Raw genomic sequence first — 17381 nt, 5'->3', positions numbered from 1 at the left:
CGGTAACTGCCGGGTAGGTCGGGCTACATCTTCGGTTATTATTCGGTGCTTGGCTAGAGGTGTCTGACTTAGTTTTGAGTTCGACGAAAAACACTCTCTGTAGCGACGTAGCAAATCCAATAATTTCTTCCGTTCTTCTTGCGGTAACGCCGGATTCACGTAGAAGGGATTAGGAAGCTTGAAGGTATCTTCGGGTGCGCGTTCAAAGTCGGCAACCGTGATCACGTCACTTGCTCCTTGCGTTTCTTCAAGGAACGCAATTGCAGCGCCCCTATTTAAATGTTGGTATTCTTCGCTGAAATTATTGACCAAAACTTGGGATTGGCGTTGCGTAAAGCGCGCAATGCCTCTTGCAACGAAGACACAGTGGTCGAGGAGCAACCTTTGCTCACTCTCTACGATAGCGTCGACGTCAGTAAAAGCATCTTCACAGTAGACGGTGATCATCAAGCTTGCGCGCGGTGGCAGTGTGGCATGATAATCAGCGTTCCTTAAAGCAGCACGGTTTTCGGGATTCGTTTCCGGCGTCATGGAGTGATCGGAGGAAAAAGATATCGACTTGGTCTGTAGATCATTTATTGCGCCGTTGTCCGTCAAAAAGTCCATTCCAAGAATTACGCCGCGGGAGCAGTTAGGCAAAATGACAAACGCCGCAGGGTACGTTGTGCCGTCTATGGTGACGCGCGATGTGCACGTTCCACTTGGCGTCACGAGGTGGCCTCCTGCTGTGCGAATGTGCGGACCGTCCAATCTGTTCTTAACTTTCTTTAGCTTATACGCAAAATGTCCGCTCATGACTGAGTAGTCGGCTCCCGTGTCTATGAGGGCGACTACTTCAAAGCCGTCGATGGACAGCTGAACGTCGGACGCTGTCTTCTTCAAGTTCCGGGTGCGTTGTAGCGTCGTATCTCGGCTTCTGCGTGTTGACGGTCGGGGACTGTGCGTCGTCGTCTTCGTTGTATTCTCATCTGCAGGTTCGGTCATGTCGGGTACGCGTCGCGCTGTCTTGCTGTCGTCGTCGACGGGAGTCACGTCAGGTTAGATTGGGTCGTCGGGATCGGGGCATGTCGTGAATTATTGTCTTCAGCGAGTCGCTGCGTCATTGGAGGGTTTTCGTTTTTCCGCCATTGTGCAACTTTACCTCCCGAAGTTGCTGCTTTTAGTTTCCCGCGCGTGGGCTGGGGGACCTTCCACGTGCGAAATCAGCATTGCTACGGCGGTTGAGCGACTAATATGGGTAGGGCGACGGCGATCGGTTGAAGTGGGCTGGTCCTCGGTTGATGTTGGACAGGTATTCGTCGTTATCAGTAGGGTGCTGGCCGGGTCGGGGCGTGGGGCGTCGACGGAGAAACCACGCAGTCCGAGTCTCCTGTACGGGCAGCGACGATAGATGTGATCGGCCTCCCCGCAGTGGTAGCACAGCGGACGATTATCGGCGGTTCGCCATACGTACGTCTTCCTCGGCGCCTGGTTGTGGCCTGCAGGGGATCGGTCGGGCGACAGTGGACGGCGGTATGGCGGGACTTCTTGATTACGGGTTTGAGCATGGCGGGGTCGTCGAACAGCCGCTGAGTAGGTCATAGCTTGAGGCTCACGTGGTACTTCGGAAGGCGTAGAAATCCCCAAAGCGAGTTGAATTTCTTTCCGGATCACGTCACTCATAGAGGTGACTTGGGGTTGCGGCGTTGTTGGGAAGAGTTTCCGCAGTTCTTCTCTGACGACAGCGAGGATTGTCTCACGTAGTGTGTCAGAGCTGAGAACCCCGGCAACGATCGTGTCCGCAACTAGCGCATTAGGGACGGTCGTACTGCCTCGTAACTAAGGACGGTCGTACTGCCTCGTGCGAATTGCCAACGTTTTCTCCATTGAAGCCGCCTCGGACGCGAATTCGGCCACCGATTTGAGGGGGTTGCGGACAAGGCAAGCAAAGAGTTCTTGCTTTACTCCTCGCATCAGAAACCTGTTTCTTTTCTTTCTTCATATCCGGGTCCGCGCGACGAGATACTCGCTTTCTTTCCTCAACGAAGATTACGACTCCTTCGTTCAGGTGTTGCGTTCGAGTTTCCCGTAAAAGCGCTGCTCGTTCTTTTCTCACCATGGTCGTGAAGGTGTTAAGGAACTCGCTTTTAAATTGCGTCCAGTCGGTCAAGACGCTCTCGTGGTTCTCGAACCAAGTTCGAGCTGTATCCTCCAAGTAAAAGAAAACGTACCGGAAGGTTTCTTCATCGTCCCACCTGTTGAAGATCCGCACGCGCTCCAACTTCTCTAACCATTCCTCTGGGTCTTCAGCGGGGGCTCCTCGGAATGTTGGCGGTTCCCGGGGCTGCTGCAGCAGGATTGGCGACGTTGGTTCTTGCGCCATGGTGGTGGTTCCAGCAGTCGTTGTCGTGGGTCTTTCTGGCAGGAGGCCGAACTCGGGCGGCAATACTTGCAGTCGGAGGCTGGCTCTAGTTGGACTGGGCTGGCAGCTTGCAGAGGTTTTCATAAAGGGTGCGTACCCCGCACCTACACCAGATGTCAAGAAGCGAGAGACGACGCAGTTGTCTTGAAGGAAAACACGTTTATTGGAGCGAACTTGTGCTCCCCTAACAACTCAAATAGTACACGGGCGGCGAAGCAGCAGTCAGCGAAGTGACGTACTCAAGCGAGCGTCGGATATCGAATGCCACGGCGTCTGCTCTGCAGACTTTTATCTTTCGGCGCAAGTGTTTCTGGAACCGTGGATTCACATCCAAAACTTTGTAGATCACAGAAGATTATTCTGTGCTAGCGACGTTAGGAGGAAACAGTCTGCTTATCTGAATGTGATATCCCGTGCGGCATAAAAGTAAAGAACGAAAGACTCGCTTCGTTTGGAACGCAGATACCACAGCCGGGCGTGGCCAGGCAGTAGTAACAAACAATAAATAAACAAACGCATACATAGTTCGTGGCAATATAGTGTAAGGGGTGACAAAGTCACGAAGTCTAGGGGTACCGATTTTTCTCTTTCCCTTTTTGGAGTTGCTCGAGAGCTCGAACTACGTCAATACAGCGGTGTAATGATTTTTTGCCGGAATTCGTTTAGTTGAAGCAATAAACACATTCGATAGCTACTTAGCAACATGCCACAAAAGCAATGCCGAACCCGAAGGCGCATCTGCTGCGACGAGGAAATAACGCTGTGTTGCTTCCGCTATCCATAAACTGTAGCTTTTATTGTGTTTCCAGACGCGAAAGAAAGAGTGAAAGTGGTTATTGACAGTGTTTCAAAGTCCCTTTAAAGGGGCTCTGCAACAATTCTGATCAACGCTTTCTCCCTTTTCGTCTTGTCTGAAAGCACCGCGAAAGCTACAGTTTATGGATAGCCGAAGCGACACAGAGTGATTTGCTCGTCGCAGCAGATGTGCCTTCGGTTTCCGCATTGCTTCTCAATCTTGGTTCCCAATCGCGACGGTCAATGGTAGGCAAACGACCACTGGCAGCGTGGTCACTTCTGCCAATGGTCGGTAATCAGCTCGTCACACAACAGTTATTGAACACTCTCACCGATACCGGCTACCGGCCAATACCACTGAAATTGTGGATGTCTGTTGTCTAGAAAGCAATGACGGAGTGCGTATCATTACAGTGTCGGTTGCTCTAAAATCCTCATCGTCTTCCGCATGTTCTTTTATGAATGATGAAAAAGCATGACATAGCAGGGGTGTTTGGGAAGGTGATTTTTTTTCTCCGAAGCAGATTATGTCTAACTCTCCCAGCTTTTCCTGTAAAGCCAGATTACTAAGTGCGCTACGGGGCTCCTCCTCGCCACTGCCCTCACAGTTTCCACAACGCAATTGCCCCTCGCATGCACCGATGGCTCTTTCACAAGCTGCGCAACGGGCTGATAAAGGCGGTAGCGCCCTTATCAGGCGTTACCAGAGCAAAGTGCCCGCTTTAAATGCTGACGTCAGCCCACAAATATTTTTCGGCATGAAAGGCTGTTTGCCCGACATTTTTGCCCGTGTGTTTCACGCTTAAGCAAGCGCCCATCATCGGTTGATAGTTTATACGTACACTTATTGGGGGTAGAAGCAGGGCTGCCTGCATGCACAGCTAGTCTTCTTGCAGCTACAATGACATTAGTTTCGTGCTGGCGGGGGAAATTTAAATGCGAAAGTTTTGCGGCTCAATCCGACCTGTTAGGTGTACTCAATGGCCGAATGATTTGGGTGTCGGTTGGTCCGTTACACCGCCAGTGAAGTGCTTACATGCGGGGTGAAAAAAGAGCCACATGTTTGTGCACTATAATAACTCTCGAGTCTTTCCAGGTTTTAACTTCGTATAAAGGCACGTGTCGTTCGCTCAGATGAAGAACAGCCGGAATCGAAGGAGCGTCTGCTGGAACTGAAGCGCTAATGTGTGCGAAAGCACCAAAAAAGCCGCTGCCGCCACCATTTCTACCACACGTTACGGCTCTCCGAGCAGCTGGGACTCCCTCCCGGAAGAACAGAAAATTCGACACAGAGCCAATATTTCTTGTTAAGCTTGAAAGGCGTTCAGAGAAACAATTTTGGCAGTGCCTTCCTTTTCTAGGCAAGGGTACCTAACTGGTTGCCGGTTTATCAGGGAGGAATTGGGAGTGGAGGGAAGTAGGGCATGCCAGCGCGGATATAGGTTTCTGCCTTCACTGATCACATTTCCGTCATGCTGGAGGGAGGTACAAACGTATACGTCCACCACGCCGATGCGAAATTTTCGTTGTCCTCAGTGGTCGAGCGTACTGGGTTGGTGCGTTGCGCAGACAGAAGCCTACGACGCGGAAGGGAAACAGACAGCTCCATGTTTGTCCACTGGAATAAATTCCTGTCCTTCAAAGTTTCATTCATGTAATTGGCTAGGAAGTACGCTCAGTAAAAAAGTACACGCAAATGTGTTTTGTTTCGTGCATTTCGTGTACTGCGTCCAGCTGCGGCGGTAATCCTTCTTCACAGAGTGTAGGGCACCAGTTTTTTTTTGTTTCCATTTTATACACGACGGGAACTATTTCTTGGCTTTCGACATAGAGAACTTTGAACTAACGTTCTACAAACACTCCCAGACAACGGACCAATTTGTAGAGACCCTGTCTGTCTTTGGTGTCAGCCACAATTCATAGCCGCAACCAAAGCATTGCACATGACCGTCAGCGGGGGCAGTGGATTTCACAATATTCGCAAACAACTTAGTTTGTTACGGTCAGGATGGTGCATGGTTTCTGCAGATGGTCACCAACCGAACACCAAACCCATGGGCACCGCGTACTGTGGGTTATAATGAATGTTAAGCACGTAGCGTGGGAATGTTTCTTGGTAAATTTGTTAGCGGCATACTTGCTGCAATAGATGTCTCTGCACGTATTCCCGCGTTTCATACTTTTACCAAAGAAAGCAGCTCGTATTCTGGTAGTGTAACTACACTGTAATGCCGAACACCACTGTTTGTAAGAGTGGTCACTGACACTTTGTGGCTTCAATATGCGATGCCACATAATACAGAGACAATTCCAACAACACTCAGGGGCTACTTGAAGCAAGTTTTAATGCGAAAGCAATGACTGGCTAGGTTGGCAATAACATCATTTCGGCTGACGTCCGCCGAAGCGGTCGTTGACGATGATAATGAATAAAAGAGGCAGGGCTGCACGAGCACGGGGGTACAGGCATAGCTTGCGTCTCGTGCTCGCGGCAGTCGGACCCTGATCAGCGCATCAAAAGGGCGACTGGCTGTCTGGAGCCCTTTTTGCGTCGCTATCCGCGACATTCTGGGGCCGTTAAAGCCGGGAGATTGAGGCCATGAGCAGACTTGGCATGATGCGGCGCAGCCTTTGAGGACGCTAGGCCTGGGGCCCCCTGGAAACTATCCTTACTGCGAGCCTCGGCGTCGAACGCTGTCTGCCCATTGTGCTCGTGTGAAGGCCACCCGGTCGCCTGCTTCGAGCCGTCTGCCATGGAGGAGCTATGCCGCCGCAGTGACATTGTGAGGGAAGCCGTCACAAGGGGCGTAGCTGCTGCTAAGTCACTGCTAAAGAATCCGCTTACGTCGACCGGCCAGATGCGCTCGAACCTGCGCGCCGTCAACAGCAGGTAGGAGGAGTTGAAGTCCCTCGAAAAGCGCATACATAGACAATTGCTTTGGACGACCTGGAGGCCGATTTGTTCGATAGATGCGAATACGACGAAAAGGTCCTGACGATCCGTACACAGGTGTACTTCGCCAGACCATTTGCCGTTCCTTCTCTAGTGGCTGCTCGGAGCAACGCAGCAACAAACCATCACTCCGCCGTCATCCGGTACGGCCACACCGTGATGCCCTCCGGTGAGTGGAGGATAGCCGCAGAGGCTGACAAGATGGCGAACGTTCCCGCTGCCTGTGAGCCGTGTTTTTCTGACCGTTGGAATGTCCTCAAAGCTGCCGACGAGTCTGACCGCCAGAGAGACTAGCGGAGAGCACGGCCGAGAGCACGACCATTGAGGCACAACTGGGTGTACCCAGCCGCCCTGCGAGCGGTGACTGCGTCGTCGTCCAGAACGGCCGTGGAACTGACCTCTCGAAGGACTCCGTGACCACGATGTACGTTGATGCGGACCCGTCCAGCGTGATGCTCCTCGACGCTTCGGACACCACTGCCGCTCGCGGGCTTCAATGCGGAGATAGCACGTGGATCTCGGGCATCGTGAGCGGGTGCCGTTCCCACTTTCACGACGGTGGCCGAGGGGCTCCTGGCGCTGGCTTCGGTGGAATTTCGGCTGGCGTCCGCGTTTCCTGTTGTTCTAGACTCAGATAGGCGCACTGGCGCTCCGGTTCGGGTCACACAAACCGTCAACTGAATGTGTTTGCAGCGAACTCGTGAACGGCAACGCGGCCGCTTCAATTGCCGCGTTCGATGGCCCCCGGAAAGGTTCCTGGAAGCGCCCCTGTCTGCTGCCGCGATCGTTTTTCCGGACTCACAGTGGGGCAGCTCCCTAGCGTGATCAGCGCTGCGGACCACAAGGAGTCATTACTGGTGTCCAGCTACCATCCATGCCGCCCTGTACTGGCTACGCACGTGCCTGCAAGGGGCACACGACTGCGCCTCCTAACCGAAGACTGGGGCGCCAGCACGGCAAACTGCCTTTAATGATCATGGTGGCTACGGAGGACCAGGAGGCCACTAGGTAGGACGCAGAGTCCCCGGACATTGCTCTTGGGGCGTACGTTTGGTGAGCGAGCTCGTGATGGGCTACTGCATGGTCACTTTGGCGTTTCGGCCGTACGATCGGCCATACAATCCTGGCGGCTACGGCGGACCGGGAGGCGACAAGGACTGCGACCGAGACACGGGGTACATCTTGCTGCCAGCAGGCGACTTGACCACTTCCACCAATATTACGCTGTGGGCAGGAGAGACTGCGCTAAGAGGAACAACTCTTAACTCAACCTACTAGCCTGTTGTTCCAATGCATCTTATCACGAACAGTGATGCCATGAACACCGACATGGACTGGCGCAAGAGGCGAAGAATTCGGGACAAGTCGATATAGCATCTGCAGTTGAGGCGCTCTTGCCCGCACACCACTTCCACTTAAGCGTCTGTGGGCGGTGCGGCAGCCGCATAAGTAGTGATACTGAATGGCAGGAGTTCGATGTCGAAGTTATGTAGGCGCAACAGCAGCATTAGCAGAATACTATTTGATAAAGTGAGCTAAACCAAACGTTTTTTTTTTGTTTTCCTTTCATAAGGAGATACTAAGGAGATACTCTGGAATTCTTTAATGCCATTACCACCACTAGCACCGCTGCATCCGTGCAGAAATATCAAAGAAATAAAAAGTTGTTGTTCGGCAGAACAGCCATGGAAAAGAAAAAACATAGGAATTTCAGTTTACACAAAATATTTAATGCATATGGGGTCGTACTTTCAGTTTTCTGACACATTATTTTCTCCGTGTTTGTTGACCTTTCTTTCCATAGGGAGAATTTACTCTGTCCTTCTGCATTAAGTATGGAACTTGAATTTAGCTCCAGCCTGGTCTATAACATTTGATCTTTTCCAGACAGGGCATGTGTTTTTTCCCAGCACAGAAGTAAACAAGCCACAGAGCTCTTTTCTGGGTAAAAGTGTGACAGTTTGTTTATGCTGGCATGAATGATAGTTCTTGCCCGTATCATAGGCAGAGAAAACTTCGGCCAAATGATCCTAATTTGTGCTTTGCTAAATAGTCGAACTGATATTTTGGCCTCCTATTTTTCAATGTATATGCTCGCCCCAACTACTTTTGTAAACTTGTACTACTTAAATACATCCTCGCTGTATGAATACATTTCAAAGGTACTTGGTACCCAACACAAGCGCGGATGTTGCACGCCCGCTCTCTTAGGGGCCTCCTAGATAAGAGAGCTTTGATCTTCATGGCCGGCTATGTCACGCCGGCAGTGGGAGGCATGGTAGGAGCTGGTCAGCTGGCCCGCCCACTGCACGTAGTTTGGGTGAAGATTAGGGATAAGGGATGAGGTGTGATGGCATTCTCATACCGCGTGGTAGATAGCACAGGGAAGGGAACAGAATATGCAGGTAAGGGGGGGGGGGTAAGTATTGGGCTACATGGCCTGAAGGAGTTCCAACAAATTGTTTACGGTGGGCGGAAGGTACCGTACGTATTTCAGCCATGGGGAGAGGGGCGTCCGAAGTACAGAATTATCGACGATCGTGGCCAATATATCGGCGTTTATGGCGAAGAATTTTCGCGACGTAGTGGGCAAAGTTATGAGTGTCGTGGGTATGCAGGGAACAAAGTCGTGGTGCTTGATCAGCTCAAAAATGTGCGCTTCATTTAAAATGCAAAGTCATACTCCTCCAAAGTGCGCATTATGTTATACGTTTGCCAGGTTTTTTTAGCGATTCACGTGGGTTTTCTTTACTTTCTTCAAACGTCTTTTAAGTTACTTCAACTGGGACGGTATTCTCGTAACTGTACCCTTTGAAAACGTCCCTTTTGCGTCCCTTTCATCGTGACGTACTTCCGGTTAAGCAGTGGGCCTTTGATTCAAATACCGTAACTGTTCTTGAAAACGCATTTTAAAGAAGTGAAACCGTATCAGAGTATCTCTTATGTGTTTTTTTTCCTCGAGCGAACCAACAATAAGGCGACGAAAAATAGTCTGCTCCAAATCGTCTGCTCCGAGTAGCCACGGCTCATAGCTCCGCCGTGCTTGTAAGGCGTCACATCCGGGTGTTCGCTTTTAGCCAGTCAGGGCTCGCTCAAAAGGGACACTTTTGAAAGGGACACAAAAGGGACAAAACACGGGAATACCGGCCCTGGTCATGACTTCCGGCTTTTTAGAGCACGCACCACCACAATTTATATAAACTGTCCATCTCCATCACCGCCATTTCCATCACCACCGATCGGTTCTCCATTGTCACCCACTGTCCCAAGCTTGCTTTCCACCACCCGACATGTCCTACGCCTGTAGCCACGCTGTAATATAGCGCCAACTTCACACATCCACTTTTTCAACTCCTGCCCTTCTATCACTCTACTACCCCAATGTGCTCTCTAACCGATGCCCTCTATGCAATCAGTAGCCAGAGCTGATACATGTAATTTGCTCACGCGAAAAAAATTGTGCAAGCTTTAAAAAACAACCTTATTTTTTTTCTAAATTGCGTGCGCGCCGCAGTGGAGACCCTGCTGCAGCAGTCGACCTTAACGGCCCTGCCCCTAGTAACAATGTTTTTCTTCTGATCTGACCTGTGTGCTTTTACGTGGCCTGATTTAGGAATGCTATTCGGCAATTTAAAACAAACCTTCTTGATGGAACTGTGATGGAACCGTGCAACTACCATTTAAATATGTCCCTTTGTACATCCTTAGGTCATGGGCATGATCTGCTCAATTTTTAACTCGCACTTTGCATTAAAAATCCAACTGTATTTCAAAGGAAGAAATACTAACGTGCGGATTTTGCAAAATTTATTGTCTTTATATAGAGTAGGCATAGTTTCCTTCCATCCACTCAAACCAGACACAGGGTATGGTTGGGGGTGGGGGGAAATTTAGGGCCACGACCAGCAACCAAACCAGCCCCATATCAGGCCAAACCCTCCGGCAAACAAACCTGCCCCGATTGGCAGCGCTGAGCAGGTAAACAAACGAAGGAACAGCTGTTATAGAGAGAAAAACACATCTAGGCCACCAGGGAAAAGACAGGTTGGATTAACAGTATTATGCACGGTTATGCAGGGTTTAAAAAACAGGCAGGCTGTACCCCAAAAACCACAGCAGTGTTCCGATACAACTCGCAATACCGAATGGGGTCTAATTGATGACGCTGGGCCACGCAGAAGTTTGTGTGAAAGCGGAGGGGGCGGGGGGGGGGGAATGGAATGCACCACGCACGGTAAAAAAGCCCTTCGCTGTATCGTGCAACCGTTCGGCACCTTTTTCTTAGTTTAGAAATGTTTAGAACATACCGGAGTAACGGAATAGAATGTTACTACTGCCTCTGTGTGCGCTTTAACTGCGTAACCGCAACACCACCAAGCTCAACATTGGCGCTAACGAGAGTTTAAGCCACCAAATGTTCTTTTTTCGTCTTCTATCAATTAGCCCGTGTAAACTGTACCTGGAGAAAACAATGTCAGTAATCACCATGACGTATGCCCAATTTAAAGATCCAGAACATAAGATAGCATATATCCGAATTGCATGGCCGTGTGACACCAAAGTGGCAAGCTCTTAAAGAGCAACCTTATTTTTTTTCTAAGTTACGTACGCGCAGCAGTGGGAGACCCTGCTGCAGCAGTTGCCCTTACCGGCCCTGCCCGTACCAGCAATACATACATAACCCGACGTTGTTTCTAAACACATTCACGTGCTCACTCTAACTAATTTTGAGGCAATGGTTTAGTCATTCGCTCACAAATTTTAGACTCCCATACCCAGTAATGCATGCCGTCGCCGCGTCCCTGCTGTGACTCTGACAGGGTCATTCGCTTTCGGCTTGGTGTGAAATCGCACAAATGCCACCGTATTACTTTTATCAGATTTTCAAGCCGTGATCGGAGTCCGGGATACATAAGCAGAGTCATAAATAAAGAAACGGTGCAAACGGAACGCAGAAATTCCGGCGACACAAAACAATCCTTGCGATCACAGCAGCAGATGCTCCAACCCGGTGTTGTCGCAGACGTCACCCAGAAGAGAGGCATCATAGGGAATATCCGAGATAAGCACGGGCGTGGGGAAAGGAGAAAGTGAAGCAAGGGGGAAGTCGCCGGGAACAAAAATGTGCTATTGTAATTTGAAATAACTCCGCAAATACGCATTCCTCTAACAAAATTCTTAGCAGGTGATTCCAAGAACATTGATTTATCTCAAAATGCGAATTGAAAAGCGAGTCACAATACCGCTTTCAGGCTTTTCGAAGTGCCTAAGATTACTTAACCATTCTTTGCGGGCATTTCAATTCCACAGGATTGCACCGAAACACGAAGTCTTCGTACGCGAACATATAATGTAAACAAACATCCGACCAATGCACTTGCTGTTGTGGTCGCAGTAAACGTATGCACTTAGGTAACATTGAAAAGAAAGGAATATAACATCGCGAAATAGGAAATAAATGTTGGTCTACATTGAGAAGAGGCGCCGTCCTAATGGCGACATGCAAGTATGGTGAAATAGCCTTTTTATTCGAACGGTTGTAGGCAATGCCCGACGTCATTAAGCTGTGATCCATCCCTGGCGCCTGTGCATGCATTTAGCATAAGCACACGATAGGATCTGTATTCCAAACAGCGATAAGAAGGCCGTTTCTTTGCGCGGCGTTCGTTTTTGCGCCTGTAATTTTCACATCGTATATACCTAGTCAAAACCCATGTAGCCAGAAGGGTTGAGGAGCCGCTGCAAATGCGTAAAAAAAAAGATTGCAGACGAGCTAAGAGCAAGGCGTCAGGAAAAATCTGGGCGTTTCACGTACGCGAACCGCATGTTCATGGCGTACGTCCACACGTCGGCGTGACGTCCACACGCACATCAACGTCTGGATGACACTGCCGCCCTGCAGCCGCCCTTCCATAGATTACAATTTTGTGAAGCCGAATGAGTTGAATGTAAACAAACATTCTGACAAACCAACGACAAACGAGTTCGAACCTTCATTGCTCGCTTAAGGGGGTCGTTAAATGACACATACTTGCGTAACACAGTTCAGAACATCTTTATTATGCCTGCGCTATCAACTCTGGCTGGCCCTTTCCAATAAACTCTCTGCTCGGCCCTTTAAGATGTTCAGCCCTTACAAATTGTCGGACTAGAAAATGCCCAAACTTTGCAGGGGCCGAACATTTTAATGTGAACTTTCGGAAGGACTACCCATAGAGCGGCGAAGTGTTTACCGATATGTGTAAAGAATTGAAAGGCAGTGTTCTCCATTACCCGTTTTTCTCGGTGCTGAGACGCACCGTTGTTTAAAAGGACGACAGTATTTGTATACGTGCCTAAACGCCCAAACGGCCGTCAGTCTGTCTGTTTTTGCCTGTCTGTTGCCTGTCGGTGTAGCTGCCAGGTGCAATTTAAAGACATGGTCAAAAAATATATATAGGCAGGACCGTTCTAATCTACATAAATTTCGGAAATGAATCTTACACGCCCACATTATTTAGCGGAAATAAAACCTCAGGTACAACTGAGACGTAATGTAGGCGCATAACCTAAAGCCCTTACGTCATTTCAGTATACCTGTCATCTTAGGGTAAGACAACAACAACGCGTGAAATATTGCGCGGAAAGCCGAGATCAGAAAACGAGAACTAGAGGTCGAACTGTTTGAAGGAGAACAAATAAATCTTTCGGTCACATTCGCAGTTTAGATCCCAAGACTTAGGAAACAGCGGTTCTGATGTTCTTCACTAGCTTTAACTTGGGTTTGCTGAGGTCTTCCCCTTCCTTAGAGAAATATGGTTAAAAAGGGAAGCTATCTACAAGGAAACTGAGTTTAATGAAAGTCCACACTCCACCGTTCTAATTTCGAAAATCCAAACTGCTAATGTTCGCTCAGTGTCAGCCAAATTTCAAAGCCAATGCCAGCACCCTACCCGCACTACGAAACCAAAGGAAATGATGTGCGCCCCAAATGCGATGCTAAAGTAATCGGTAGACGCCAGTCTAATTACACAAGGGACAGAGGTTTTATTCCAATAACGGGACGCGTTTTTATTGCACGAGGCGCACAACCCCAACACCTACTCCTCGGATCCTTCACTCCTCGCCACCTTTCCTGACACCTCTTGGCCTAGAATTTATTCCACTCTACTTCGCTTAGCCGAATTTCCTGTTAACGATCGGGATGAACGGAAGAAAGCTTAAACAGCTCCGCTGTGAAAACGTTAAAAAAAATATGCCTGCTGGGCAGCAGATAACGTGAGAGCACTGCAAAACAGGTGATTTTGCTAATGCGTTCAGCAGTTCGGGTTGAACATATCGCACACATGTCCCATCTATGCGGTATAACAGTACATTCCGAGAATATCATACGGATATGATACACCGTAAAAGCTCGATAATTCGAACCGCGTGTGGACCCCTTTTCAGTTCGAATTAAAAGTACGAACTAACGAAGGTTAACAATAACAAAAGTACACCCACGGGGTGATATTCCAGAAGGCCGAGCATGAGCGGAACTCGGTAGACACGAGCTCTAGGGACGCCCACGTAACGTGATGATAGTATTTTGAGGCGGAGTTAAAGCACTTAAAAATGCGATTCATGCTACTTGCTCATTATTGCGGTGACATAACCGGTCCAGGGCAGCGCGCTTTGAAGAGACGCGACTTGTATCGACGTGTCTAAGCGCAGCACAAGACGACGGACAAGAACACAGCAGAAGACACAAAGTGCGCTGTGTGTCTTCTGTGTTCTGTCCGTAGCCTTGTGCTGCGCCTAGACACGTCAATAAAAGTTACAGTTACCTTCAAGTTCCACTTTCGCGCATAAAATACGTATTATGCACCGACGCAAGGGAACACCTTGTAACGTTCCTGTCTCATTTGTACGCACACTGACCAGCCGGCAAAAAGAAATAAAAGCTGTATGTGCCTGGTTTCACACAAAAAGAATTAAAAAAGTTTAGAGAGAACGCGAACACCAGTGAATGGTCACGGACAACCAGTCAAAACAGGTGATTCATGCTTTAGAGGAATTAAAATGAGTGATAAACTCTTGACGTAATAAAAACAATTGATATAAGAACAAAGTCCCCACTAAAGAAAGACCGCGCAAGCAGGGATGGAAAAAAGACAAAGGATAAACAAACAGGAAAAATAAAAACAAACAGAAAAATCAGATTTTTTTTAAAGACTAAGCTAAAATTCCGACCGTGCCTTTCTTACCGCTACGTTGTATAAACGCATCCTCGGCACATCGTGCAGTTTTAGGTCTTGGGGAATGAAAATGAAACCGTGTGAAGGAGGATTTCGGGAGCCATTTAGGAGCTGACATTTAAACCGCAGAAAAATTAAGGTTCATACCGACAGTAAAAGTAACTCATTGGTCTTCCTGAACAGTTTTTATTAACGGCTATATAAGGAGACTTCTATTTTTACTTTAACATCCTTAATTTACAGTATGGTTAACATTCGGTGCGCTGGCACAGTTACCTGTATCTGCTCCTTTTAGCAATTTACAGCTGCAATGGAATAAATAAGAACATTAAATCTTATTTATTGATTGATTAAGTGATTTATTTATTTATTTATTTATTTATTTATTTATTTATTGATCAATGGATCAATTGATTGATGGATTGATTGATTGATTGTAGGGTTTAACGCGCGACGCAACGCAGTTGATGAGGGGCGCTGTACTGGAGGGCTCCAAATTAACTTTGGGCACCTGGGGCTCTTGAATGTGCGCTTAAATCTCGTACACACGGGCGTTTTTGCTTTTGGCCTCCATCAGAAATGCTGCCGCTGCGGCCGGGAATAACGTTACCTCTTATGATTTCTACAAAGCCGCCCTGACATTTGGGAAGATTCCTACACAAAGTGAACAATATAATAATGTGGTTCACCTGCTTCAAATTACCGCACCAGCCAGCGAGTTTACTTATTACTCCACTAACGTATGCACGTGCAGACGCGAATGGCTGTGTAACCTCAGTCACCCTTCGCAGGAATGCGGAAGCTGAAGCTAACGAAATAGCTGTGCCGTAATCTGAACAAGCGGGTGCTCCTAAAATGTCTATTCATTATGCGACGCGAAGAAGGGCGAAAAAGAGAGGAGAAGGAGGCAAAACGTCTTCATGAGCAAAAATAAAAATAAAAATGCAGGTGGCGTCCTAAGTTACAGAAGCCCCAATAAATTTCATTCAGTGACTCAAGTCCGAAACCATCCTCTTGACCTCTTCCCCCGTCCCAACCTCCAAGGAAAAAAATATCCCTTAAGTTTTGCACCGTGACACCACCATGCAATGAACGTCATGCAGTAGATTAGGCGGCAAGATTGGGCGTCGCGTCACTCCTGGCAAGCGGTTCGTCTTCGCTAATAATAAATGACTAAACAGCATTACTAAAGAAGCAAGCCATAATTCGGGAAAAAGCAAAATATGCACTGTCTGAACCTACGCCATCGGTCTAACCTTGTTAATCGCCGCACGCTGTTAAGCGTGAATCCTAACACGCAAGAGATGACGCTGCAATGCATTGTTGCCACCAAAGTGGAGGTTCCCGCTCGCATGAGTGACGGCAATCTTTTTTAGACGCGATGCTGAGATCATCTCTTGTCGGCGGCCCTGTCCTTCCTGCGTGCGTCCGTCGTTGTTGTTGCCCGCACCGCTGAGCCCCTCCTCCTCGCGCCGTGCGAGCGCGCCCTCTCCCCCAACATCTGTGGCGCGCGCAGTGCGGCGCGCTCTCTCACTCCGCCGGTGGGCTGTCCGCATGTGCAGCGCCCTCTCTCTCCGCGGTCTCCTCTCCTTCGGGCGCGCTGCGCATATAAGCGGAGTGCCGCACTCCGGCCGGTCTCTCAGTCGACGGTCGTCCGCGCTACGCGTGCTCTCTCTCTCTCTCTCTCTCTCTCTCTCTCTCTCTCTCTCTCTCTCTCTCTCTCTCTCTCTCTCTTTCTTTCTCTCGCATTACCGGACGATTGCTCACGCAATTCAAGTAATCGACCCAATGGAAACGCACAATGGAACCCCCTTCAGCGTCGCATCACACCAGGGTTCCCGCGAGGGGAGGTGGGCGTAATTTTTTCGCTCTCCCGCGCTCATGCCACATGAGCCCAAAAGTCCGGCAATCAGCGCTTTAACACAGCATGACCACAGCGTGTACGCGGTCAGTGGTAGAGCCTAATAATTTTTTCCTGCCGATTCCGAAAGACGGAGCCACCAACAAGAGTGGGAAATTTTATTGCGGGCGTTCTCGAGCTACGGAACTTTCAGAAAGCCTAGCGCTAAAGCTATGGGCATCAGAAGAATTCTACCGGCATGTGTGTAATCAGAAGAGCCAAAGGGCTCTCAAGGGCAGAATTTTGACTTCCGGTGATCCTTTTCAATGCAGCGTGCAGAAACACAGGCACCCCGAAAACCACTGGTTTTGCTCATATTTCTTATTCTGTAAAGGAAAGTTTGACATCCACCTAAATGTAGCCATACGGCTACAAAGGAAAGCTATACAGCTTTCTCGGAAACTTTGCAGTTGAAGAAAAATTGTAGCCGTATGGCTACATTTAGGTGGATCTCAAACTTTCCTTTACCGAAACTTACTCCACCTTGGGGATTTCCCCTGAATCTGGTGGATTAATATTTCTTACTCTTTTGTAAACAATCAAGATCCTAGATAAAAAATCTGTCCTCAACACTCCCTTCATTTTCCACGGCGGAAATGGTTGCCACTCACCGTATAAGTCTAGGCCAATAATTAGGCGCGGAATGGCTTCTGAAATTCCCAGTGTTTTGTGTACGGGAGGACGGCACTGCTGAACCCCTGCGATGACTGCATCCTTGGGATTTGCGGCCCCAGAACTTTGCATTTAATACTGTTTACCTTTCGTAGGTGAGTGTGTGCCATTTGTACCCACAATGGTTCTACCAGTTTTCTGCCGCAGATCTCACCTATGCTTTGTTTCATGAAGGATTTTGTTGAAATGGCAATTGATCTTCAAACCTACCGGGCTCGATTCGACTGCCTTGGCCACACGGCACTGTGTGAGCATGAAGCTAGGTCACGGGCTCATGCTGCTGCTCGTCTCCTGATTAAAGAATGTTTTCCAGGCAGGCTCGTAGTCTTTTTTTTTGTGTGTCCGAGCATCCGAGGCCCTGGTAAAATTGACATAATTCTGAGTGCCATGAGGAAGGCAGGCTTGCGGAGTGATGCGTTTTAAAGGGAAGTAAACAATAAAATG

The sequence above is a fragment of the Haemaphysalis longicornis genome, unplaced genomic scaffold, assembly GCF_048455015.1.
Source record: "Haemaphysalis longicornis isolate Haplotype H1 unplaced genomic scaffold, Haemaphysalis longicornis Haplotype H1 scaffold_3, whole genome shotgun sequence".
NCBI classification, from domain to species: domain Eukaryota; kingdom Metazoa; phylum Arthropoda; class Arachnida; order Ixodida; family Ixodidae; genus Haemaphysalis; species Haemaphysalis longicornis.
Note: the sequence above shows the minus strand (reverse complement) of the source record.